Source organism: Ambystoma mexicanum, chromosome 11, assembly GCF_040938575.1.
Source record: "Ambystoma mexicanum isolate Mex_15411 chromosome 11, UKY_AmexF1_1, whole genome shotgun sequence".
Classification (NCBI taxonomy): domain Eukaryota; kingdom Metazoa; phylum Chordata; class Amphibia; order Caudata; family Ambystomatidae; genus Ambystoma; species Ambystoma mexicanum.
In genome coordinates this window covers 105,460,129-105,487,357 of record NC_090934.1, presented here as the reverse complement: position 1 = coordinate 105,487,357, position 27,229 = coordinate 105,460,129, and positions in this window count along the sequence as shown.

Here is a 27,229-nt window from a genome sequence, read left to right as displayed (position 1 = left end):
ATTCCTACTTTTGCCGCAATCGCGAAAAACGCACTCGCGAATTTTACCGCGATTTGCAAATTTCTCCTTGTGTGAAAACAGCAGCTTCCTTGTCTCATTTGACAAAAATTCGTTTAACCTGCCAATCATTCCTAGAACATTGCAAGATTGAGCCTGGACTAATATTAACTAGATACCACTCACCCTGAACCTCTAGAGGGAATTAAAAGCATTTTAGCATATTTTTCACTTCATTGCCAGCACATATAAAAGCATTTTGGGCCTGTGTTTCAAACTTCTGTAGCCTAAGCTTGCTGGGGTGAAATGAATTACATTTGATTGCATTTCTGAGAACTGTGTGCTTTCCTTCCATTTCCTTGCATAAAAGGGGGGGGGGGTGAATTGTCCAAGAAAGTGATTACATTGTGTTTTGTGAAACCATATCAGTTTATTTTCTATACTGCATTTCATTCATTCAACCTTGCATTTCCATGAACCCTATAAAGCATTCTCTACCACATTATTCTTCTGTCCCTATTTACCAGTGTACTACCTTATCCATTTCATGTCAACTCCTTAGTGATTATAAAGAAGTGTGCTAGTGCCAGATTCTCCGTTGTTAATCTTTATCATATCAGATTAAGTGTGATATTCAATTATTAAATTATTATAAACTGTGATATATATATATATATATTGTTTAAATTCTCAAAAAAAACTTTTAACTTGCAAAACAGAACTACTTCTTGGCTCAGTGGGGTCAGGAGGATTCCAAGAGAGGGGTGTTATATGGGGTAGTCATCCAGAACGCATGAACTGGACATAAAGATATATCAATAAGGGTTTCCATTCAGTATCTCAGACTAGGCATTGACTTAGCTGTAGTGCGGGATTGAATCCTCTTACAAATTGGGGGCTCGAGCCGAGGACTTCTGGGTTAGATCAATCTCTTTGTGTAGCTTAATACAGTGTGCTAACTGACGGGATACACACATCCAGTCGGATCACCACGCTGCATTACGCTGTGAAGCATTCCTCAAAAGGAACGCTCCAAGGAAACGGTCTGTTTTTCAAGAATAAAATACTAGCTCTTGTAAGTCAGGAAGGAAATCAAATTTCCAGAATGACGACACTCGTGGACATGAAAATAGCCAGAGAGCACCTCTTACAAAAGCTATTTGTGAGAGGTGAATGGACCGAACAGGGCCAGGATGCGTGGTTGCAGGCAATCACACAACAGGTCACTGAAACAGGGTCAGATATATATAGAGATCAGGGTCCCTTACATGTGGCCCTGAGTGAACTATACATGGCCTCTAAGGCCAAAGATAAACACGACAGATTGTTAGGATAGCGCCATACCTGTACCTATATATGGGAGACATGCAGGATAGATGTGCTGAAAGCCAAAATCTGGCAAATAGGCAACAGATGGTGTTAGAGAAGGTCCAATCTGACCTGGTCTCTTCTGAGCAGAGGCTGCAGAGGAGCCAGGAGTCAGAAGATGATAGTAGACAGTACATCATTAAAATAAAAGAGGATATGGACATCCTGCAACAGGAAAAGGCAGAACAGGATACCAGATTTCTGGCCTTGCAGAAGGAATACCAAGAAGGTTTGGACTCCCTACTGCAAAACCAGAAAAAGCTGGAGCAACAACTGGACTTCAACAGGGTATGTGCTGAGCAGGTAGTCACCCTGCAAGGCCACCTAGATAGAGTGAAGGCAGAGAGCAACAAACTAATTCTGAAAGAAACTGGATACCCAGGCAGAGTTTGATCAGGAGCGCCAAAAAGCTGGTGCCTTTCAACGGCAGAGGGACGACCTGGCAGCACAGATGCAGGCTCTCAGTCAGGAAAGAGACACTTTAGGCCAGGAAGTCTGCCACTTAAAAAAGGAAATTGAAGAAAATCACCTGGCCCTCCAGGGGCTGGGTGACCTCCAAAAAGAAAACCAGAACTTGGTAGAGCACACCAGAAGGGTGGAAGAGGCTCTGGCAAGAAAGGAGCAGGCCAGTAGGGATGGGACTCAGGAGGTAAACCTCCTGCAGCAAAGACTGGCCCAGTTCTCCAGGACCAACCAGGAAGCACAGAGGGAAAATGAGGCCCTCTGTCAACACAATGATAGGCTCCAACAACAGGTAGCGATGCAGGAGAGACTGATAGAGTCTAGTAAGGCCTTAACTGAGGAACTGAAGGCACAAATGCAGGCTCTTGCATTGCAACAGGGAGCAGGGGCGGATAGAGATGAGGTTCGCTGGGAAAGGGAAACTCCGCAGCATAACCTCAGGAGCCCTAGTGCCAGAGGCCCTCATACCTCTCAGTCCCTGGACTCTGCCACCCCCATGTTCCCCGGCGCACATGAGCACCGGGCCACAGGGATGGCAGACTACTATCCAGACAAAAGTATGGGGCTCATAGGCCAGTACCACCCAGGTATGGAGGGGCGGGCATCCGGGTATGGGCACCCAAGCACAGTGCAATTTAGTGGGGAACCCCAGGAGAGTGGGCCCATTAAGGGCATTCTGAAAACCTCTGCCCAGTTAGGTCAGTGGGGGGGGTACCCAGCAAATGCTGGCCGCAAGGAGGGATCTGAAGACTCCTCTGAGCACCACAGGAAACAGGAGACCAGGTCCCCACATTCTGCCAGTCATTCCCAGGCTCGCAGAATCCGGGAAAACCTGGAAGATCTGACGGGAACCTCTGGGAGCAGTGCCTCTGAGTCAGAAGATGAATGGACCAGGGTTACCCGAACCAAAAGGGCCAGTAAGGCAAAAAGGGCCTTGCTTAAGGACCCCTTAAAGCAGATTAAGGCGATCAGGAGCGTCATCACGCCTTACCATAAGAACGCTAAGTATTCTGTTTGGGAGCACTTAGAGTTGTTTGAGCAAATGATGGAGACTTTCCATTTGAAGGACAGCCAAAGCTGTATTCAATATGTAAAGTGGACCTTCTCCCCGGAATACTCCAGTTTCTTTGCGGGGCTGGAGGACCAAAATCATTTAAGATGGTCCACCTATAAGGCGGCCATCTTGAAACATTTTTCTGTTCACAGAAATCCTCAAGAGGCTCGCAAGGCAGCCTACAATTTGCAGTGTGGGATGGATCAGGACCCACAAGAATTTGTGCAAGAACTGAAACATGCTTTTGCGCAGACCACCAGAAGGGTGCGCACAGACAGTAGAGAATTCATTAATACATTTTTTCATGCCGTGCCCAAATACATAATGACCCAGCTCGTGAGGGATTTTCACGAGAAAAGATCTTTAGACTGGGTCATTGAACAGGCTACCCGGATCTATGAGGTGCAGAAACCGGTAGATAGCAAAAGTAATGCCCAGAAAAACCCCAAAGCCAACAGCACCCCTGCTGCTGCCAAGGTGGCAGAGGTAAAGGTCACCCCCGTTTTGGATTTGGAGATGGGGGGGCCTAAAAACCTACCTGCACCTAATAATCCTAAGCCCAGAAATCCCTCGGGACAGTCACAGGCAGGGAGTGAAAGAGGTAGTCCCCCAATGGGGTCCCTCGTTCTCCTGACTATGTAAGTCCTCGCTACAAAGGTAACAGTCCAATCCTGGGTTATGTGTGGACTCCCCCAGCCCAAGGGGGGGGATCCAACCGAGCACCGAACCCAGGGAACTTCCCTCCAAACTTCCCACAGGAGGGCAGAAATTTACCAAACCCTGGGCAGAACTTTTTCCCCAGATATCCACCCGACTTTCAGCCCCAAAACCATCCATCCTTCTTTCCCCAATTCCCTGAGCCCAGACCACTGAATCCGGGAGAGGGGAGGCCAAGGGTGGAGGGGTACCCAAATCCTCCCAACCCGGGGTATTACCAGAGGAGGGACAGCTACCCTTCCCGGGATCAGCCCAGGGGAGAAAACAGGGCCCCTTATCAGCCTGAGCGGGTTTCCCAGTTAGAGCGCCAGGTTCAAAACATGGCGCGGGATCTGGGTCACATACTGAGGGCTCAGCAGAACCCTCAGATCGGCATGCCGGCGCAGAAGCACCCAACTCTGGACCTGGTGCTCCAGAACAATGACGGGGGCAGCACCCCGATAACTCACCGGTTCCCAGGGAGGAGGCACAAAGGGAAGGGGGGTGTAAAGCCTTGGAGGAAGCTTCCTTCCTCACTTGTGAACAGCCCCTGGAAACCCAGGAACCGGAAACAAAATCTCTTGCCCCTGAAAGTCTGCCTCCTAAGGAGCAGAGGGGGGTAGGAGAAACAAAAGACCCAAACAGACTCAGTTTGAGGAAGAGGTACAGATCTTCCAATTTGAGGGAGAGGGATCCTCAGAGGATCCTGGGAAAAGGATCTTCTCCTTCAGAGAGGGGGGAACTCCTCCCAAAGAAAAATGGGTCCCTAGGGATGCAAATCCAGACTGGGGAGATGTGGAGCCGGAGCTACCGCCGCCCACCATCTCATCCCAGAACCAACAGCAAGAAAATCCCCTGGTTCAAACCCATCCTGGTGACTGCCTCCAAAAAGGGGGGGGCGGCCCAGAACCGGAGCCAGGGGAACCCACAATGGCTCTGATCTCCAGTTGCCAACTTTTTCTTTCAGATTCCCAAGGCTCTCCACAGAATTCTGCCCAAATCTCTTCGCTAGCGATGTCCAAAACCAGAAAGTTAGCCCACCAGTTGTCCAAAAATGTGCATTATCTGTGCCCCCTTGAGGAGAAGGAGGGAAGATACTATGCCCCGGTACAAGTACAGGGGCAGGGTACAATTTTGGCACTGGTGGACACTGGCTCTCAAGCTACCCTTCTGTCCAGAAGGGCCTTTGACGAACTGAATGCAGGAAGGGGAGAGAATTACCAAATTCCTCTCACCTCTCTTCCTGGACAACTGCAGAACTTTGACGGGAAGGAAATTCCCATTGAGGGGACTGCAGACTTGGACATTAAGATCGGGCGACACAAGGTGAAACACCCGGTCATAGTAGTGACTCCAGAGGGCACCCCTTGTTTACTAGGGAATGACCTCCTGAGAAGGTTGTCACCCCTAATAGATTGCGTAAACAAGGTCCTCTGGACCCAGACTAGCCGACCAATAAAATTAAAACAGAGTGTCAACCATGTTAGTTTAAACGGCACCTGCCACATGGTTGAACAAAAATCTGACCAAGTAGAATTTCACTTCCAGAACAACCAAATTCCAGACGTGACAGTAATAGCAGTAGGACAACAGACTGGTGATGGGGGGTCCTCTCTATTTCTGAAAATCAACCTTCCTTCCAGTTTAAGGTGGTATTCCACACTGGAAGGAAACACCCTGAAATTCTATACTAATCCACAATCAGAAACTCCCACTCCTATAGTCCAGAAAGACGTGAAATCAGCTCAGAGCCTGGCTGATATTCAGCAAATTGGAGAGCAGTTGTTCATCCCTGTTCAGGTAAATGATGGGAAGGACTCTGTTCTCGCTCGAGTGTGCGTGAACAATGGTAAGAGCTTCATCAGCGAAGCCATGTTCCGCCAACTCCCAAAAAGATGTATGCTCAAAATCTCCATTGGCAACAAGAGCATAGTCCATAATTGTTGGGTCGTGCGAGACGTCACTGCCGCCTTTTACTTAGGCAGTGACATTCTCAATCGCTTTGCCATTAGTTTGGACCTAATAAACTTCAAAGCTTGGTCCCGATTAGCGGATAATCCCATGGGCTTTGATGATCCAGAAAAAGCATTTAGGTCAGCTCAATTGCTACCTTATGCAGTTGAAATTCAGACTAAAGAGGAAGTCACCATCCCAGAAAGGACCTGACAATTCTCCCTGGAAGTGAAAGCTAAAAGAGGACAACATTTGAAAAACCCTGCTTACATACATCTAAATGCTTCTCTCCAACAGCAAGGGTTAGGGGTAAACCCAACACCATTAGTCAACATAGAACATGACACCATTCTAATAGAGGTGGATAACAGCGACTTAAAGAGTATTACTCTAGCCGCAGGCACCATTATTGGAATGGCGGTTGATGACCGACATTTTTCCATTGATTTAGGTAATGAACTGGTAGGGCCAATCCCCAAGGACCGCGTTGACAGTGACAGTGAGGACAATACAACACCAGACAGGATTTTTACCCGGCATGGGGGAAACTTCCTGGTGTACACTTCTTGCCCTTATGGTAAGGAAGATGTGACTTGTGACTTCAGGAGGGATGAGGTGATTTTCCAGGTCCATGAGGGCCGCCTTTCCCACCTGAAGCCTCCGGTCCAAATCAGCACTCTGACCAGGGACTTCTCCACCCAGCTGGAGGAGGCCGCGGAGATAGCCAAACCAGAAGTCTTTCCAGGCTTCAGGCAGATGGTGGAAGAGAGAGTCAACCTAGCTGATGCCTGTGTGACTCTGGAACAAAAGCAAAAGTTGAAACAAGTTTTCTTGGATTTCCAAGATCTCTTTGCGGTAGACTCATATGACTGTGGTCGCACTGACATCCACACCACAACAATCCCGATGGACCCTGGCATGACTCCTGTGTTTGTGAAGCAATATCGCTTGCCTCTCGCATCAATGGAGTCCCTTACTGAAATAATTAAGAACCTTGAGTCCCGGGGAATAATCCGTCCAGTCCACAGCACCTTCAATAATCCGGTGCTGGGGATATTAAAGCCAAACGGCCAGTGCAGACTCTGCGCTGACCTTAGGGAGTTCAACAAACGGGTCCATACCTCCCGATGGCCTCTGCCCTACATTGACCAAGGGCTGGCCCAGATCCAGGGGTCACAGGTATTCACTGCAATAGACTTGACCAATGGATACTGGACCGTGCCTGTCAGCAGGGAGGACCAATACAAACTGGCTTTTACCTTTGGGGGCCAGCAGTATACATGGACCCGGACTCCCTTCAGATACCTTAACTCCGGTAATGAGTTCAACATTTTCCTACATAAGGCCATGCCCGACCTGGGTGCGAGGGGTAACCTGGCTTATGTAGATGATGTCCTCATCAAAAGTTCATCTGTGGAGGAACACATAGCGGAGATTCATTATGTTCTGACCCAGTTGATGGCCGCCGGAGCAAAACTTTCCTTTCAGAAAGCACAGTGGTGTAGAACCCGTGTTAATTTCTTGGGGCATGAGGTGACTCCTCAGGGTGTCTGTCCCCAGGAAAATAAAGTGGAAGCACTTCAGAAACTGAAAGACCCCACAACTCTGCGGGAACTAAGGAGCCTCCTTGGACTGACTAATTACAGCAGAAAGTTAATTGAGGGCTACGCAGAGATCACCAGACCCCTGATTCATCTCCTGAAAGGGGGGGTCAAGTGGGAATGGGGTCCAGAACAAGCCGAGGCGGTAAAACAACTCAAAAGAAGCCTCTCACAAGTGCCTTGCCTAGCTTAACCTGTCAGAAACAAGGAGTTCTTCCTGGAGACGGGGTTCTCTAATACGTGCTTGACGGCAGTATTATACCAAAAGCATGACAAGGTCAATAAAGTAATCTCCTATGCGAGCAAAACTTTATCCTCTGTGGAGGAAAAATTCAACGATTGTGAGAAGGCACTCCTGGCAACGGTGTGGGCATTGAAGAATTACCGGCCGTTTATCCAGGGGGAACACATCATAGTGGAGACTCCACACCAGCCTCTGCAATATCTCCAAAGTGACAGAATCCGGGCCGGAAATGTGAGTAATTCCCGAATTACTTCCTGGATTCTGTCAATGCAAGGCTTTCCTGTGGAGGTCAGATATGGCCAAAACAAGAAGAGTCCCCTCGCGCAAGGTCTGGCTGACTTGCATGATTGTGCCAGAGAAAACTGTCTTGAGGACGAAAGTCTGAAAATCAAGGACAACATGGAGGCATACCTTAATTCCCCACACAAAGTCTTTGAAGAAGACAAGTGTGAGGGAATGCCCACTGTCTATGTGGATGGATGCTCTTACCATGTTGACAACAACGGGGAGAAAGAACTGGTGGCCGGCGTAGGGAATGCATGGGTGAATGAGTCCCCAGAACCCTCCGCTGGATACAAAATTGGTCCCCGAAGTAGTCAGGTGGCAGAATTGATGGCTGTGCATCAGGCCATCCTCACTGCTGTCCAGCATCAACTCCACGAACTGGTCATAATCACAGATTCGGATTATGTACGGAACGGGTTTGTGGAGCACCTGGTTAATTGGAAAACCAGAGGCATGTTATGTGCTAACAACAAACCCTAACATGGGAAGTTGATCCAAAACATTGATGATCTGGTCACCTCGAAGGGAATGACCATCTATTGGAAGAAGATCAAGGGTCATTCCAAAGTAGAGGGACCAGACAAAACTGGAAATGACTTAGCTGATCAGCTGGCCAAAACCGGGGCCATCCAAGGGGATCTAATTGAGATTGAGTCCCTGTTGGGGGAAATCCAGGTCACTGCTATCACTAGGTCCCAGACAAATGCTCGCAACGACCTTTCAATTGCACAATGGAGTAAGGAGACCCCTGATGCTGATTTGATTACCGCTCAGAAGGGGGATCCAATAATTGGTAAGTTTTACCAACACCTTGAGGACCCTGAGAACTTTCCCCTGACGGATACCGATTACATTGGGAAAGAGGACCTAAGAGTGGTGATGAAATGTCCAAAAATGTTCCGAATCCAAGACGGTTTGTTGGTAAGGAAATCCAAAGCTGGCCACGATCAGTGGGTGGTTCCTACCTCATTCCGAAGCCTGATGTTAAGTCACGCACATGATGCGGCCACTGCCGGTCACAGGGGGTTTCACACAACATTGGAAATCTTAAGAGAGGTTGCATACTGGCCACACATGGGGCAGGACCTCGACCAATACTTGAAGGGGTGTCTTGTGTGTGCACAATTTCAGCCATCATCCCTCACGCACCGTGCGCCTCTCCAAAAGAGGGGGATGACACTGCCATGGTCAGATTTACAAATCGACTTTGTAGGCCCTGTGATTCGCTCTGCTAGAGGAAACAAGTACATGTTGACCGTTACATGCTTGTTTACCAAGTGGGTGGAATGTCTCCCAGCCCCAAACTGCAAGGCAGAAACGGCAGCTGCCCTGATGATTAACCACATCTTTTCCCGTTTCGGTCTACCTCAAAGGATTGAGTCAGACAGGGGTAGCCACTTCACCAGTGAAGTAATGACAAAGATGTGGGAGATACTGGGGGTCAAAAGGAAGTTGCATATTGCTTATCGGCCAGCTTCTTCTGGAGCAGTGGAACGCTACAACCGGACAATTGTGAGCATTTTAAAGAAGTTTGTGGCAGATTCTGGGCCAAGTTGGGATATCCGATTACCTCTGGTCCTAATGGCCATCAGATCTACCCCTTCATCTGCAACCAAAATGTCACCATTTGAGTTGATGACCGGACGCAAGATGGTGCTTCCTCAGCGTTTGCTCTACAGGACCCAAGAGCAGACACTGATAAATGCCTCCACAACTCATGAGTATGTGGAGAATTTAAGGAAACACCTTCAACATGCTTTTGCTTATGCTCAGCGGAATCTGGAAAGATCAGCTGATAGCATGAAGACCCACTATGACCTGAAGACTTCCAGGAAGGAATATCAGGTGGGGGACCGGGTCTATCTATACAAATTCCAAAGAAACCAGGCAAAACAGCGAAATTTCTTGTCTACATGGAAGGGACCCTTTGAGATTATAGACAAAATCTCCCCTGTGGCCTACAAGATCCGCATCCCCAAAGGCGGTTTGGCAGAGAGGGAAGACAAGTGGGTCCACAATAACCAGTTGAAGTGCTGCCATCCCAGGCACACTCTGCAACAACTGGAGGAATCCTCTGGAATCCTAGAGGGTACTGTCTCAGATTAATTCAGTTCTAACTTATAAGATCCTACATATCGCCTATCAAATTCTGAGTTTCTCAATGTGGGTGTTTTTGTTTTTGAATGCAAAAAGAAATGTGCATGTTCATATGTTTTGACTATAAATTTATATGCCACCCCACTATATCAATGGTGGGGGAGAAATGTCCATGAATAGGTATTGCCGCTCTTCCTTTGTCGTCTTAGGAGAAAGAAAACCTGGAGGCTGGCCAAGGAGGACGATCCGGAGACCGGGAGCAGAGACGCAAGGGGCCCAGGGTACCGCCCAATATTCCCATCAGGACCGGCGAGGAGAACCGATCGATCAATACCGGATGGAGGAAAAGATGCTGAACTGTGCCATTTGCAGAATTGGAAGAAGATTATGCGGACATACCAGTGCGTGGATCAAAACCCTTGTGCACCCAACATCCCCTCGACTCAATCCAAGTGCTGTCGGGCGGGGGGTTTGTTGGGTGTTCTGACCCACGTTTGGACTATTATGCTACAACATTTGGTGCTGTGGGCTCAGGAAATCCAAGATGGCCGAAAAAGCCCACATGTGCGCCAGAATCTATGAAAACCGCGCAGTTGTGCACACTAAAATGGTTGCCTAACTTGCCACCCACCAGTGCGAGCAGGATGGGTCGGGGTGCCATGAGTGAAATGTGTGCCAAAGGAAAAACCGCACTTTAAAATCACCTTTTGTTTCTCTGAATGCCAGCTCAAAATACCTATTTGCAACACATCCAAAAATCTCACTGAACACCAGCGGACATCTGGCACAATAAAGTCTTGTGGGCATACAAAATCTGGAAAGAGGATGAGCCTAAAACAATGTTCATCACAAAACTGGCTGAGCTATGCATGTCAGCAGCCTAACTGAAACTGGATTAAAACCACCAAAATCGAAATGTTTAAATTAAATGAGTGACCTACTTTTGAGTGTCACATAGGTTGCAATTGTTTAAATGTCATAGTTTTGAACTTAGAATCAGCATTCTAGCTGCATATGTAAAAATTGTCTTGACTTAAACTGGGGAACAAAAAGTGACATTTTATCTGAAACCTGGCTTGAGAAACTGAATTCTGCCTGACATCTACCCCCACAGGAGTTAAAAACCTGCTCAGCCACTCTTCCCCTGGCCAAAAGGAGTTTTAACCTCTCTGATTAGATTAGGGGTGGAGCAGCTACAGGGAGTTGAACAAAGGCCTGTCCAGGCCCCAGGCAGATGGTTTATTGGGGGACCGTAAAACAGCTTCCTCTTGGCAGGAGCTGGGAGGAGCAGGGCCTCTGAGCTTGGCAGAAACTGGACAAACTGGTTTCTACGCCATGTGACCTGGGAAACCACACCCCTTTTGGGGCCAGAACATAACTCTAAAAAGATGGATCATTCATAGAGCGGACTTGTGAAAATTGTATAAATGATACCATAATTCTTGTGATTTTTCTGCCCACATTTTAAGAGGTTTTTAGAACCGGTGGTATGATCTGGGGGCAAGCTAGCAGTTAAGAGGGTATTACTTAAAATGTATGCATGTTAAAAATCTGACACTTCATCAATTAATGTCCATACTCCTTGCGCACATGTGTGTAAATTTGGGTTAATGTCCGAAATTGCAAAATCAGTTAAAAAGTGTAAATGTTGCCATTTCTGAATGCAAGCCCCCAGGAAGAGCAGATTTGGACAGGGTATACCTCCTGTGAAATGTGATGGGTGCATGTAATTTTAAACAAATGTGTACCTGTGCAAATATGTTTTTAGGTCAAATATAGATTGTGTGTAAAGTTGACAGGGGTGGGTTCTCTGTATCATAAACAGACCTCATCATGATGACACTTCATTTCAATCCCCCAATCAAGGGGAAGAAGAGGAAGTGGCCAATGACAAGTGGAGAGGGGTAGGGTCTAGTAAGCTAGCCTCTCCACCCATTTTAAAAACAGATAAAAGCAGACAGTCAGGAAAGATAGGGACCTTCATTTCCATCTGCTGCGGGACGCTCTGCCGGAAAAATCCATACTTTACCTCCATCAAACATCCAGAGAGCCAACCTAGAGACTTCAATCTATCCACCTTCAGGGACCCAGACCGCTGTTAGTGGAACCAGAGAGCTGAACCGGAGTCCAGTCCAAAACCTGACCAGATCCGTGGCGAGGCCCATCCTATTTCTAAATATATTGTGAGTACCTAGCCGAACTGTGCAGAACCAATCTCTTAGTTAAAATAATCTAATCCAAGCTATTTTACTCTAAGTAGAACTGCCTCCTAACTGTCACCTGTCATTTGCAAAGCTGTCACCTGTCATTTTCTAGTTGCAAACTGTCACTTGTCACTTTGAACTTTTAACATTTCAAATCCGAAAAACTACCTTTATTTAATCGCTCATATCTTCGTGACCGTTTGGGCTAGGAACTTGGTTTAACTTTCCTCTGAAAGCTTAGAATCTTACCTTTCCAACAAGCCTAGAACCGCATTCCTACTCCTGATACCGCGATTTGCAAATTTCTCCACGTGTGAAAACAGCAGCTTCCTTGTCTCATTTGACAAAAATTCGTTTAACCTGCCAATCATTCCTAGAACATTGCAAGAGTGAGCCTGGACTAATATTAACTAGATACCACTCACCCTGAACCTCTAGAGGGAATTAAAAGCATTTTAGCATATTTTTCACTTCATTGCCAGCACATATAAAAGCATTTTGGGCCTGTGTTTCAAACTTCTGTAGCCTAAGCTTGCTGGGGTGAAATGAATTACATTTGATTGCATTTCTGAGAACTGTGTGCTTTCCTTCCATTTCCTTGCATAAAGGGGGGGGGGGGGGAATTGTCCAAGAAAGTGATTACATTGGGCCTCATTACGACCCTGGCGGAAATCCACAGACCGGACCGCGATGGCGTACATAGCGTTTCCGCCATTGCACGAGGGAGCAAAGTGCGGCTAATTACGACCCATCGGGCACGAGCCTCACGCCATGGCGGAATCGGAAAGGCCGCGATGGCGGAAATGACCCCAAAACGCCCCTTACCGCCGCCGTACGCTGCACCAGGTGCAATACCGCCACCCATCTTTGCGGTCACCGTAATGAGCGGTCACCGTAATGAGCGGGCACCGCAAATTACGTGCACCGTAAATATACAGAAACGGAAGTAAAAGCATGTGGCCGGAACGGAAAACAGCACGCCGCACAACTATAAAAACCGAATCCCAACACAACCATTAAAAATCCGACCCTGACACACATCCCAACCCGTTAGCAACCCCAGTTAAAAAAATAAATATGGGAAAGGTAGCCAAGAAAGCGTGTGATCGCAAGCGGCAGGTCCACTTCTCCCGAGAGGAACTGACCGTGCACACCGAGACCCTACAGGAGAATGCCGCCGTCGTCTTCTCCAGTCAAATGACCAGGACAGCCCTTGCCAACAGGAAGGCCATATGGGCCCTGGTGGCACAGCGCGTAAGTGCGGTGGGGACAACACCCCGCACGCCACAGCAATGTCGCAAGCGGTGGGACGACCTGCGGATCCGCGTACGCAGCATACTTTCTGCGAGCAGGAACATCGCCACAGCTACCGGGGGGGGATCAGAATCGCCCATCAAGTTGACCCCCTGGGAGGGAATCTGCGCCTCCACCATAGGAATGGAGAGCATAGAGGGAGTCGGAGGGATGGAGAAAGGAGTGCCGACAACCGGAGAATCAGGTAGGTTGGCCAAGAGAAACAATGCGAAATCCACAAAGCACGAACATGTGCAGTACCATGTGTGCCCATAGTGCAATACATACTTTGCCCTGACAGCGCACTCTAAAAGTCTGAATAAATAAACAAATCAATCAAAAAGCCAAAAACACCCCCTACATGTGCAGCATGCACCCCCTAACTGCAGGCAGCCAAATGAATGCATCCTAAATCCACACGAAAATGAGACCACCTCCAAGGCCCAGTCCCAAATCACCCTCATGTACCACCCCAATGCATGTGATACGTTGCCATTCCAATTCCCACAGACCCATAACTAACGCTCGCCCCTCTTTACTCCACCACAGGGTCTGATACCAACGACGAGCTGCAGGACACCCCTACCAGCACGCCTGCTAAGAGGGCCAGGACCAACGTCCCAAGAGCCTCCACCTCAGGTGCAAGGATCAAGACACGGCAGCAGCAGGAATCAAGTGGCAGCACACTGGAGGGGACTGCAACAGGCACCCCAGCAGCCAGCAAGTCCACAACCCCAGCACCACAGGTCCCCCCAAAGGACGTATCTGATGGCACTGCTTCTGGTGGTAGCAGCACCATAGGTGACACAGCTGTCATGCCAGCATGCTCCGACACGGAAAACAGTGCTGGCGACGTAGGTACCATCCATGACCTTTCCCAATCCCCCTGCATGTTCCATCCCCTACACCATGACGAAACCACGCAGGGGCACCCTGAAGACGACGACTGGCCAACCCCCACAAGTCCAGTGCCAGGCAACATGTGTTGAGCAGCCCCCCTGTCACACCACCGCAAATGTCCATGGCCCAGCAGAGGCAACAGTCCCTCGACCAGCTGATCGAGCAACAGCAGGAAGTGGCCACGCTACTCAAGGACCATGCAAATGAATGCGGGGGTTCTAGGGCAGCCATGGAAACATCCACTGAGACACACAAGGCACAAATAGAGAAAAGTAGTGAGAGCCTTCATCTTCAGGTGCATGCAGTTCAGCGTCAGGGGGCATGGGCACATTCCTACGTACGCACATGTTGTGCAGCATGACACATGCCATGACCATCTTAGAATCCTTCTCATGGCTGTACATGAGTGCCCCGCCAGACCCGCTGAGGCAGCGGAAACGAGCCTTCAGTAGGCCGAATGCCTGTTCAATGACCACACGGGTACGTGAGTGGGCATGGTTGTAGTCCTCCTCATGCTGGTTCTGTGGGTTCCGTATTGGTGTCAGGAGCCATCTCCTCAGCGGATACCCGGCATCACCTATATGAGACAGATAAAGGGTGTCAGTGGAATGATAGTGCTAAGTGGGCCCCCCACCCCATCCTGCAAGATAATTGACGCATCAAATGGGCCACGATGTCATGCATTGAATGAGACTCACCGAGTAGCCAGGATCTGTGCCCAGCGTGTCGCTCCATGTAGCGGGGTATTCTTGAGTTCCTTAGGACCATAGAATCATGGGTGGATCCAGGAAATCTGGCACAACAATGCGTAAAGATCTTGTTCGCGTCACACACCATTTGCACATTTATGGAATGGAACTGTTTCCGGTTGCGGTACTGGACCTCCATGGCAAGTGGGACAACCAATTCAACATGGGTGCAATCGATGGCACCAATGCAACCCGGGATGCCGCCAAGTGCATGGTATCCAACTTTCGCGTTGGTAATCTCCTGGGCCGTGCGTGGTAGTGTGATGTGGTCGTCGGCGTGCTTCAGGAGGGCATCGAGCACTTGAAAGAGTGTCCGTGAGAACAGTGGCTGTGAAATGCCATGCAACTGTCCGACTGTGTGCTGGTATGTGCCTGTGGCCAGGAAGTGGAGTACAGACACCACCTTCAGTAGGGGTGGGATGGCGGTTGGGCTATCAATCATGCTCACGAGCTCTGCCTGTGTCATGTCCACAATGGAGATGATGGTTTGCCGGTCCAAACGGTAGAGGGTGTGGATCTGTTCAGCAGTGAGGTTGAACGGATCAGCACGGATGCGTTGGATTGCGGGCCGCCTGCGTGGTGGTAGTGGCTGTGCTGGTGGCCCTTGCTGCACCTGCCTTCCCATCCTCCTCCTCCTCCTTCTCCTCCGTCTCCCCTGTGCGGCCGGTTGTTGTACCTGTTGTTGTTCGTCGTCTTCTTCCAGTTGAAGTACTTGCAGTGCTATCTGCTCCCCCAGGGCCAACATCGCTAGTGCTGCCGGTCGCATTTTGGAGTGGTAGTGGTCGTGGGAGGGGCTTGGGTCTGCTATATATGTGCTGTCGGCCTGTATGGCTTCCACCTGTGCTGATTGAATGAATCTGTGGCAGATGCAATCCATTCTGGGCGATCACGTCCCGCCCGTAAGGCTGCATATGGCCGCATGGCATCTTGGGATTGCAATCATGTATCAAATCCCGATGGCAGTGTGATGTACTTTGACAGATTATTTTGCTATGCTCACATTGTTACACATGCTGTATTAGCTATCGCAGACATACTTGTGGGGACTCAGTGGTATGTAGGGCTCGATCGACGGAGGACCCTCATGCAGCACAACTACGAACTTCACCGACGGGCGTGGCCTCCCAATCGTGATAGCAGCCAGTTAGCATTATCACACACAGCCGCACTACATTGATATATTAGTGGATGCAGGCGTTCACAGACGCGTTTCGGGCGTAATGTTGCAAATTAGGAATTCGAAGGACATCGTTCGTGGTCTTGTAGTAGCGGCGGGGATACGCCCACGGGTCTTGCTGGAAATGTAACGTTCTATTGTAGAATGTCCTTGGGACAGGGCCCATAACGAGCAAGCAATGAATGATATTAATTGAATGGCATGCGCAATAGCGTAGTGGCCGATAAGGCAGGACGTTTAATAATCCATGTTGCCACACAACACTGAAGATCCGGCCAGGTGCACACTGGTTTTTGCAGACTGCATTACGCACAGACGCAATGGAAGCTTCTAATATTATGTGAGTGAATATACATGCGATTGCATGGCGGGATGAGGGAATGATGAATGGATGCATGGACAGTAACAGACGTTGGCAATGGTGTATTTACCCCTGTTGTCTACATTATGATTCACTGCTACTTTAGGGGGGTATATGTTCCGTTGGAGTGGCCGTGCATGCATATGGGTGTGTATTTTGTGTGTGTGATGAGGTGTGTAATGCATCAGGAGTCCCGTAATGCATTCGGTTGATTTGTCTTTCTTTTGGGTGTCAGGTATCTGGTGCCCTTTTGCAGATGCCATCTGTACGCCACTCCTCCAGATGGGTTTTACCCTCGACACCTGCAGCTTCGGGTGAATCAGTGGAGCACCATTACGATCTTATGGGACGATCGCCAATGGGCCACATGCCCTTACGCAGTACTGGTGGCTAGGTGTGACATTTCGGCCATTCAGCTGGACTAGTGCCTGCCTCATGGGACGGACCTGCGGTTCTTGCCCCTTCCATGTTGCCTTTTGGGACGTTAATGTAGGCCCTGTGTGACATGAAGGGACAGGGCGTCACACAAGTGGAAGCTGGTCAATTGTAGCGGATGCGGCCCTCGGTGATGATGGATGTTTTGGTGTTATGGTGCATTTTTGTGCTGTCCCTTTGTCATTTGGATGTCCATTTAAATATTATTTCACTTTTTCTACGTGTTGCGTAATTCATTGCAGGTGATGTATCTATTTCCTATTATTGGCGCTATGTTTCGTGAGTTCATCTGCATTTATTGTGTTCCGCATTCTGGGTTGCGTTGCGTGGTACTGTACTGGCAGCGATTTCCTGCGTAGCACTGTATGGTGACGGATTGGGCCTGATTGTGACTGTTTACATGATGTGCTGCTCATGGGAGGGGGATTAGCTTTTTGCCAACTGGTGCCTGTCAGCCAGGTGGATTGGTGGGATGATGGGATTATCAGAATATGGATGGTCACATGTGCCTGTGTTTGCGTGCGTTTGTTGGAGGGGTCTGGGGTCATGTCCATTGGATTTGAATCTGTATTCGTGCCATCTGTGTCCTGCAGCTCCTGTCGGACCCTCTTGTGATGGCCTGGCTGCTCAGTCGCTCTGCCGACTTGTGTGGTACGTGCTTCTGCTGATGGTTGGTTTTTTAACTGGCAGGGGTACAGGGCTGGTGCATTCTCCCTCAGGATACTGCTTTGGGGGTTGCCTTGCGCTGGTGGCAAGCGATGGGGGACTACTGTTGTATTGTATCATGTATTCTTGCTTTTCATTTTGGTGTCCTTGTACCTTCACATGCCTGTGCTGCATCAGTACGGCTATGGTGGCATGCCGTGCATGGATGGCCACTCACGGGGCGCTTTGAGCCCCTGCATGCATTTCTACGTTGGCATGCATGGGTGAATTGTAGTTTTCACTGGTTGCATAGTGTGAGTACATTGCGCCTGCCAGGAGTTGTGCAATGTGGCCAGGGAGTGGAGTACAGGCACTCAGTGGGCCATTTACGGTTGGTTCACGATGCCGTATTTCTCGCCATGGCGGAATGGTACTTTCCGCCGTCCTTGATGGCGTTCAGTACATGTCCGCTAGGGTCAGAATTCGCGTACCATTGCGCCATGGCGGTCATTCCGGTTTTGCAGGGCGCGCGTGCGCGTACTTGGTGCAGTTAGCGTTGCCGTTCACTGCGGTGTCGCTAATGGCATCGTACTTTACGGTGACGGGTCATAATCGCAACGAGCGGTATTCGATGGCGGTATTGCATTTCCGCCATCGTTTTTCCATTTCCGCCAGGGTCGTAATGAGGCCCATTGTGTTTTGTGAAACCATATCAGTTTATTTTCTATACTGCATTTCATTCATTCAACCTTGCATTTCCTTGAACCCTATAAAGCATTCTCTACCACATTATTCTTCTGTCCCTATTTACCAGTGTGCTACCTTATCCATTTCATGACAACTCCTTAGTGATTATAAAGAAGTGTGCAAGTGCCAGATTCTCCGTTGTTAATCTTTATCATATCAGATTAAGTGTGATATTCAATTTTTAACTTATTATAAAGTGTGATATATATATATATTGTTTACATTCTCAAATAAACCTTTTAACTTGCAAAACAGAACTACTTCTTGGCTCAGTGGGGTCAGGAGGATTCCAAGAGAGGGGTGTTATATAGGGGTAGTCATCCAGAACGCATGAACTGGACATAAAGATATATCAATAAGGGTTTCCATTCAGTATCCCAGACTAGGCATTGACTTAGCTGTAGTGCGGGATTGAATCCTCTTACACCCACAAGAGCGATGTTGAACTTCGATAGTCTACAGACGATGGTCATTGCCCAAATGGTAGGTGGAACGAGAGCAGGAGGGGAAAGTATCCTCAGCAGGTGTGTGCATGGGGATGTAAAGGTGTATCCGAACAAAGAGATACAGGATAAATTGGCAGGAGAACAATTAAAGCTCAGAGCAGCCGTGTTACTGGTGCTCACTGAACCCCTAGTAGCATTGTCGGATTTGTCCGCAAAGCCTAAGATTATCCAACAAATAGAGAATAGTTGGCCGGACAGTGCCCCTTTTCATGGAGAGGTCATCGAAGCAAGACCAGAGCGATCTATAAAAAGTAGAGTGAAGAAAAGGGAAATGCAGGCGAGAGGGGAAATGATGTGAGCTAGGAGAAGAGGAACTGAATGCTGCAGGACAGGCGTTTTGGGCATATGAGGAACAGGGGGTGAGGGGCACCTGGCTGGGGCGCAGAGAGCCAGTGCCGCAATCACCCAGATAGTGAAGGGGCAACAGGGGTACGGAGAACCAGCCTGCCAATGGGTATACAAAGTTCTGTATCTGAATGCTGCAGAGCATTACCCTTATTCCTGCCGAACGCCGCCAACAATGTATTTCTTACTTCCTGTGGAACGCCACCATTCCTGCGGAAAACCACCAATGAGGGATTTTCTCACTTCCTGTGGAACACCACCAACAAGGGACCTTTCTTCCTTCCTGTGGAACGTTGCCAATGAGGGATTTTCTTACTTCCTCTGGGACACCGCCAATGAGGGGTTTTCTTACTTCTCACGGAACGCCGTCCACTAGGGAGCACCAACAGGACTTGCCTGTTCTTTTGGGTTTGAGGAAGCAGGATAACGCCGGAGGCAACGCTACCAGATTTGGAGCATGGCCCAGCACAGGGATTGAGGGGAGGGGAGAATGACTTGAGAGGGTGGGCACGGTGAAGTAACCTTCACCCCTCCAAGGTTGAATGATATGGATTTTCTTGTTTACCTCGAGAGTGTGCTAAAAGTGCAATCAAGCACCTTAAACCGTATTACAGCCTCAGTGTCCTTTTCTCTAACACCCTGAACAGGTGACATGCCCAAACCTGTGAATCCGGATCACTATTCTGCAGGGTGGCTGGCGGCAGACAAGTATTATGCTCCGGTAACCTCAATACCAACACGGGGGGGCAACAAAAACACACTTTTACCAGCGAGGAGACCCAGGTTGAGGCACCCTCATGACATTTGTAAACGGACACCCCCTCCAAAGAGCCTAATTGAATGGGGTTACAGCCCAGGCTTTCCAATTGCTCCCAATACAGACATCAAACATGGTCCAGAGAGTCCAGAATGCCTGAGTCTGATTAATAATGATCCAGGTAGCATACAACTATGGTGCTAGTGGCACAACCTATCGTATTAAGGCTCCCTGGGAGACCCTACACGGAAAAAGGTCTTAACTCTCCACAAAAGCGTTCAATGCTAATTCATGAGTTGAACCAATCTGGGGTGGATGTCTTGTTTGTACATGATACTAAAGGGGGAATAATATATCTTACATGGCAAAGACATAGGAATAGCTCTGTGGTCATCAGGCCTCACAAAAAGGCTAGGGTCTTAACCTTGAGGTATCACAGATAAAGAACTGCATGGATGGGCGTTTTTTGGCTGTGAAGGATAGACTAGGCTACACAGATGTGACACTCTGCTCTATCTATGCACCAAACCAACAACAGCTCACCTTTTGCAAAAAAGTCATGGCTCTTCTTATCACATGGAAATCAGGACTCTGTATCTTTGGAGAAGATTTCAATATGATAATTGACCCATTAGTAGACTGGGCCTTGTTGAGAGTAGGAGCCATACCACCTCTCACCTAAGCATGCAACAACTTAGGCTTTCTCCTGCAGGAATACTATGTTATAAACACCTGGATACCAACCCATTTGAACACACATGCATATACCTTCTACTCACAAGTGCATAAATCATTGTCACAGATAGATTGTGTCCTCATAGGTGCTGCAAAAGAATATTATATCATAGATACAGACATACAAGGTGGTGGGCTGGTCGGACCATGATATGAGCAGATTTCGGTTAGATTCAGGCCCCCCCACCCAGAATGGACAAACGATGGATATGCAACAACACATTATACAGAGATATTATATTTGGAGACAAATTAAATAAAGAAATCACAGAATACGTCCAACGTAATGATATTGGGGAAACTCCACTCATAATAGTCTGGGAACCAGTGACGGCCACATTCAGCGGCCTCTTGATAGAAGATTGTTAAGAGAGTCTGACCTCCAAACAATTGATCAGGAAGAGACAGCCATAACAAAGGGAGTCTGCCCCGTCAGACTTTCCCTCGCTGACACACATTGAGACTCTTTATGGGGCAAACTATCTATCCATGTGGGATAAAATCAAAAAGCAACTATAGAAATGGTCAGGAATTACTCTCACCACCAAAAAAATGAATATCTTGCCAAGATTTGTATTCCTATTTCTGGCACTTCCCGTAATGTACGAGTTGCTGTGCATGGTGAAATGAAAGAAATACTCCTCACATTTCTGTGGGTTGGGAAAAGACCAAGAATAGCAGATAACGCATTGGTCATGCCCAAGGAGAGTGGGGGAATGGGATTTCCAGACACCAGAGAGTATTTCAGAGCCGCCCAATTGCTGAGAATATTAGTAGACCACCTAAGGGAAACCAGAGATAAACCAAGGGGTGACTTGGAAAATTCCCTTTTTGCACCGCTTGCTCTCAGGGAGTGGCTGTTGGCTCCTTATCGATGATTACCAAACGAGATACGCACACATCCAGTCTTACTGGTCTTATGGCACCAGAGGAGAACATCAAAGGAGATGGATGGCATCACATCATGGTCTTAAACTCTCAGCTGTATAGAGCCCCCCCGCCCCATTTAGATACAAAATGGCGCATCTGTTACAGTTCCAACCATACTATGAAGTGGATGGATGTTGGAAGGATGTTGCTGTACGATAACTGAGCAATAAGATGCCCTGAAATGGATTGCATGCCGCCCCTGCTATATCTTCACCTGAGAGGGATCCCAACAGACCAACAATAGGAAAACAACTTGAAACGCCCGTTAACACCTTTCAAACAGGTACTCAATACACAGGTTGGCACGACGGGTCTCGGCTCCAGACTCTATGGCTAGCTCACAGCTAGAGAGCATTTGGCAATTCCGTACATACAGATACAATGTACCAGGGACCTAGAGATACAAGTTGGAATGGACACATGGCAAACAATCTTCAGGGTGGTCTGGTCCAGTCCACGACAATATCAGTACAATACAAAATACATTACATGTTCAGATGGCACTTAACCCCTCAAAGACTCGCTAGAATATATCCTGGAGCGAGCCTATTTTGTTGGTGGGGATGTAACATTGAGAACACCTACTGGCACATCTGGTGAAAAAGCCCATTAGGACAGCCATATTGGATGGAAGTATTGGCATGGATCAAAGGCATAAATGGGATAGAGAGGGCACTGTCCCCACACTTAGTGTTATTCAGCACCGAACATCAGGGGGGTGGGGGGATCTTACTGTACTGTTGCACATGCCAAAAAACCTAGTCCTAGCTGCAAGAGTATGCCTCACAATTAATTGGAAGAGAAGCCACTCCCCCAGCGCATAAAGACAGGGCAATAACGGCCCATGAAATATATGAGATGGAGAGCTTGACAGTCATGTTACTGGAAACCCATGCCCATATCGACATTCAAGTTCTTCCCTTTGTGTCCAATTTCAGATCATTCATGCAGCAAGGAAGAGCTGCTGATATGACACATTGGGAGGTGATATGATATTGCATTTATAAAGCGCCTATACGCAAGTGTTTCAAGGCGCGACGAAGCAAGGGAAAGGGAACACAGGGAAGATAGAGAAAATGATCCTACTAGGCCAGGTGACATTGTAATCTCACAAGTGCAGGTGAGGGGGGAAGGAGGAAGGTGCGGGGGAAGAGGGGCAGTGCAGCGCATAGGATAAACAGTAAATAAATAAAGACAATAAATAAAAAGTGCGTCCAGCTGGTGGCAAGTGCAAGGGTAAGTTCAGGCTTTAGGTCAAGCGCAGTTAGGTGTCTGTAGGGATACAGAAACAGTCCCTGAGTGCAAGGGTTGACAGGGGGGCAGTGCTGGTGTGCAGCTGGTGGGGAGGGTCCTGGGCCGAGATCAGAGGGTAGCCAGGTAACCAGTGCAGTTTCAGTTTCAGCCGGGAGATCAGCAGGGGAGAGGAGGAGAGAAAGCAGAAACAAAGAGGAAATTCTTGAGGTGCTTCTGGAACTGGAGAAGGTTCACCTCAAGTTTCAGAGAGGCAGGGAGGCTGTTCCAGAGGGAGGCCCCAGCAGAAGAAAGAGATCTACCACCAACTCGCTGCTTGGCGAAGCGACTGACCCTGAGGGATTTGGAGGCGGATGAGCGAAGAGCTTGAGAAGGAAGATATTTAGGAAGAGAGAGTTGAGGGTATTGATGCCCTAGGCCCCAGAAGGCCTTGGGGACAATGCAGAGGGTTTTGAACGTAATCCTCACTGCCACTGGGAGCCAGTGCAGATTTTCAGTCCTGGAGAGATACGATCCCTGGGCATGATGCCAAGGACAGATCTTGCAGTCCTGTTGTGGATGAGTTGCAGGGAGTGGAGAGTAGAGGGAGGCAGATTTAGAAAGAGGCGGTTGCAGTAGTCCAGCTTAGAGAGAACCAGAGCTCTGGAGAAAGTGATCTTCTGGGGGAAGGAGAGGAAAGGAAGACAATGAATGAATGTGCCTCTATGAATCTGGATCATGGGCCCCAATTGACAACTTTACTCTTTATCGACACCGACACTACACAACAGACTCCCCCACTACTATATTTGATGGATAGCACTTTTCACCAACACACATTGTTCCCCGAATCGTGTAAGGGAGGGAGGGTGATCATGGGTGGGACTAGGAGGGTGGGCATGGATGGGACTGGGGGGGTGGGCATGGATGGGACTGGGGGGGTGGGCATGGATGGGACTGGGGGGGTGGGTATGGGTGGGACTGGGAGGGTGGGCATGGATGGGACTGGGGGGTGGGCATGGGTGGGACTGGGAGGGCAGGGGTTAGTTGACAGAATAGAGATAAGTAATGTCTTGTTCCTTTTTAAATCTCTCTTTTGTTTCTCACTCATTATATTATATTCTGAATGGTAGTGTTGAAGGTACACTTAGCTGAACTTGTACGAATATAATGACTGAACTATTTCTGGGACTGGTTTGTTGCAGCTGATGGTTTGTTATGTTGACTCCTTCAAAAATCAATAAAACCAATTTGCGCAAAAATTAAAAAAAATGGAGACACATAAAATAACAGAACAGAAATGCTGGCTTGCTTGAGTGGTGGAACACAAAGAGGGTTGCCTGCCCGCTCACTGGTTTGTGCTTGTGGGCAAAGGTAGGGTGCTCTGGCATCCCAGGTGAACTCTCTTTTTTTGTCCTCTTGCCCAGAGCTCTTTTTGGTAGGTGCTTAAATATCAATGCGGCAAAGGGGGGCACTGGACTGCAGGAGAAGGCGCTTTTCCATCCTTTATCCAATGGAACCTGCTCCATTTGTTTTATTTTCAGGTGAGGTGCAGCGATCAGGAGTGGCAAATCTGTGCACATAAAGTGCCAGACCATAAAGCTCCCCAGCAGAGTGAAGACTTCAGTGCACTCCTCTTCTACATGCACCCCCCTATCCACCACCCAGACCCCCCATCCCCCCTCGGCTCTGAATGGAAAAGGGCGCACTCAGAACAGGGCAGAAGCCCGCAGAGAAGCCGGCCTCTCCTTTTAGCAGCGGCCGGAATGCAGATAGGAATGGTCCCCTGGGCAACAGGAGAGGCTGCGGCCAGCACAGCCCATGGCCTCCTCTTTTTCTTCTATATTCCTGAGTGTACTGGGAGCGGTGCAGATCAGCATCCCAGGCTCGGCGGCAGACAGCTCTGAACAGGGAACTCACGAGCAGCAGTGTTGTTCTCCTTACTCCAGTGAGGGAGGTCCGATAGAGCGGGACCCGGTGCAGCAAGGGGCCTGGCCCCAACTCCCACTCCCCCCCTTTAGAGATCTCTCCTCAAAAATCCGCCAGTGGGCTTCTGTGTCCAGCACAGGCCCCTGCCACTGCCACTGAGGCCTGTGCGGTGACAGCCCATACCTCCAGTCCCCTATTACAAGGGACAAACTGAAAGTTACCTTTTTTGCAAAAAATAGCGTTAACGGTAAATTGCCTTTTTTTCTGCACCCAAACAGTAAGAACACAGTACAGCTGGGTCCATGTTGACATAGAGCAATGCCAGTAAGCTCATTGACTTTTGCATGTAATTATACAAATCATTATAACACCTATTCATTAATAAAGAGTTGTTTCCAAACAGTGTGTGATTCATTTTCATTTAACATGTAGTTTTCCCCTAAGATTTATGTGCTGCAAGACTCCTGCCTGCATTATCAATTAAATGATTCTGATAGAATTGCTACGTCTTCCTTCCCCTCAAATTGTAAATGTCTAAAAGAGTTCCTGTATTGTGTATTCCATCTAATATGCTTTGCAGATTCTAGTGGCAACTTGACCCCTACCCCTGATTGTTCTATATACAGCACCTCATGCTTGAGATGGTTCTGATGCAGAATATAATATTGCATGCAAAGTGCTTTGCTGCTGCTCGATGCTGGGTCTGTGCTATATACAAATCATCGTGTGTGCTTGGCTTTGCAATTTCACTATTTAATGATATGTATTAGCCTACAAGTTCCAGCATTCAAAGCATACAAGTGGTCATTAGGAAACAGAGCAGACTGGCAGCTGGCACGCCATGTGCACCCGAGTTGATGGCGAGAGATGGACATCACTGGGGCCTCCCTCTGGAACTGCCTACCTGCCACTCTAAAACTTGAGGAGAACCATCTCTGCTTCCGGAAGCACCTCAAGACCTTCCTCTTTTCTTCTGCCTTCACTCCCCCTCTCCCCTTCTGATCTGTACTCTCTTGTCACCATGCACCTGGCCACCGTCTGTCCTCCAGCCCCAGGTGCCACCCTCCCGCACTGCCTCCGGGCTATCCCTTGCACTGGGGTCTGTATCTGTACCCATACAGCCCCCCTTTTTTCTTCCTGCACTTATTCAGACCTAGCCTGTCTGCTGCCTTAAACCTAGCACTTGCCAATTGCTGGCTGCACTACCGCTGTTTGTTGCCTTTATTATTTATATACTTATTTATCTGTTTCTCCTTTGCTTCGCACTCTCCACTTCTCCCCCTTCCATGCACTTTTCCCCTCCCCCCTCTCCCATGCACTTGCGCGTTCTCAATGTCACTGGGCCTAGTAAGATCGTTGTTTTGTTCTTCCCTGTTCCCCTCCCTTGCCTTGGTGCACTCTGAAACACTTGTGTACAAGCGCGATAGAAATAAAATATCAATATCAATCAATATCAACTTACAGAGGGATCTTGTGTAGATCTCTAGGAGTTTAACGCAATTCACCTGAACAAATAGAGACAGTTTATTTTTTGCTTTTGTTTCATATTGCACCATGTAAATGGGAAAATCATTGCAACTAAGACCAGAGAGTGACATAGTAATGGGCTATTAGTAAGCAGTGGTTGGCTTGGAAACCAGCATTGTTGTGGAATGAATTTGCTGAACTGCTAATTGTTATTTCTTGTTCCATTCTGCCATGTAAACCAATGAAACACTTTTAACATTTTTTCTTGCAAACCGGAAATCTGACTCATCAACTTACATGCCCGGTCATCCATGTGAGCAGGGACCGAATCATTCCTCTTGTTTGCTTCTTTGTCCACCCTTTCAAACATGCATGATCTTTCTAAGACTCATTGCAGCCCTGACCAAAGCATCACTGTGCTACTATTTTGAGCTACCCATGCCACAAACCCAACGACAAGCAGCACTGTCTGCAGTGCAGCCCCTAACAAACTCACAGAGACACTCTCTTTTCATTTTTTGGAGGGCCGCAAAAATAATGGTAGTTTGGATGATGAAAAGCAACAGAAACCTTCGTAGTAGGAGTTTTGAGTTTTTGAGATGCAAGATAGCACAGTGAATAAGCATGCGTTTTGCTGAAAACCTTCAATAACTGTTAAAGACAGGACTTACAACAAAGGCATATCATAGGCCTTGGGAGTGATATTTTACACCTCCCATCACAAATAAAGCATGGCAAACTCCAGTTTCCACGTATTAATGTTGAATTGCACCCTACTGCATGTTTGCCTCCTAAATCACCTTGCCCCATACCTCTCTACCCCCTCCTTACCCCATGCATGCCTACCCAAAGTCTTCCTCATGACCATTGACTCCCACATTTCCCACCCAGCACCTGCTTCCGTCACCCTACCCTACTCCTGCCTATGTCCACCATACACAATGCCTGCCTATGCCCAAACTCTTGCACACCAGCCTAACCCCATATTAACCCACACCTGATGTCCCCCATCATGCCTGATCCATCCCTACTCCAAGCCTCTTTAATCCTGCCCACCCTAAC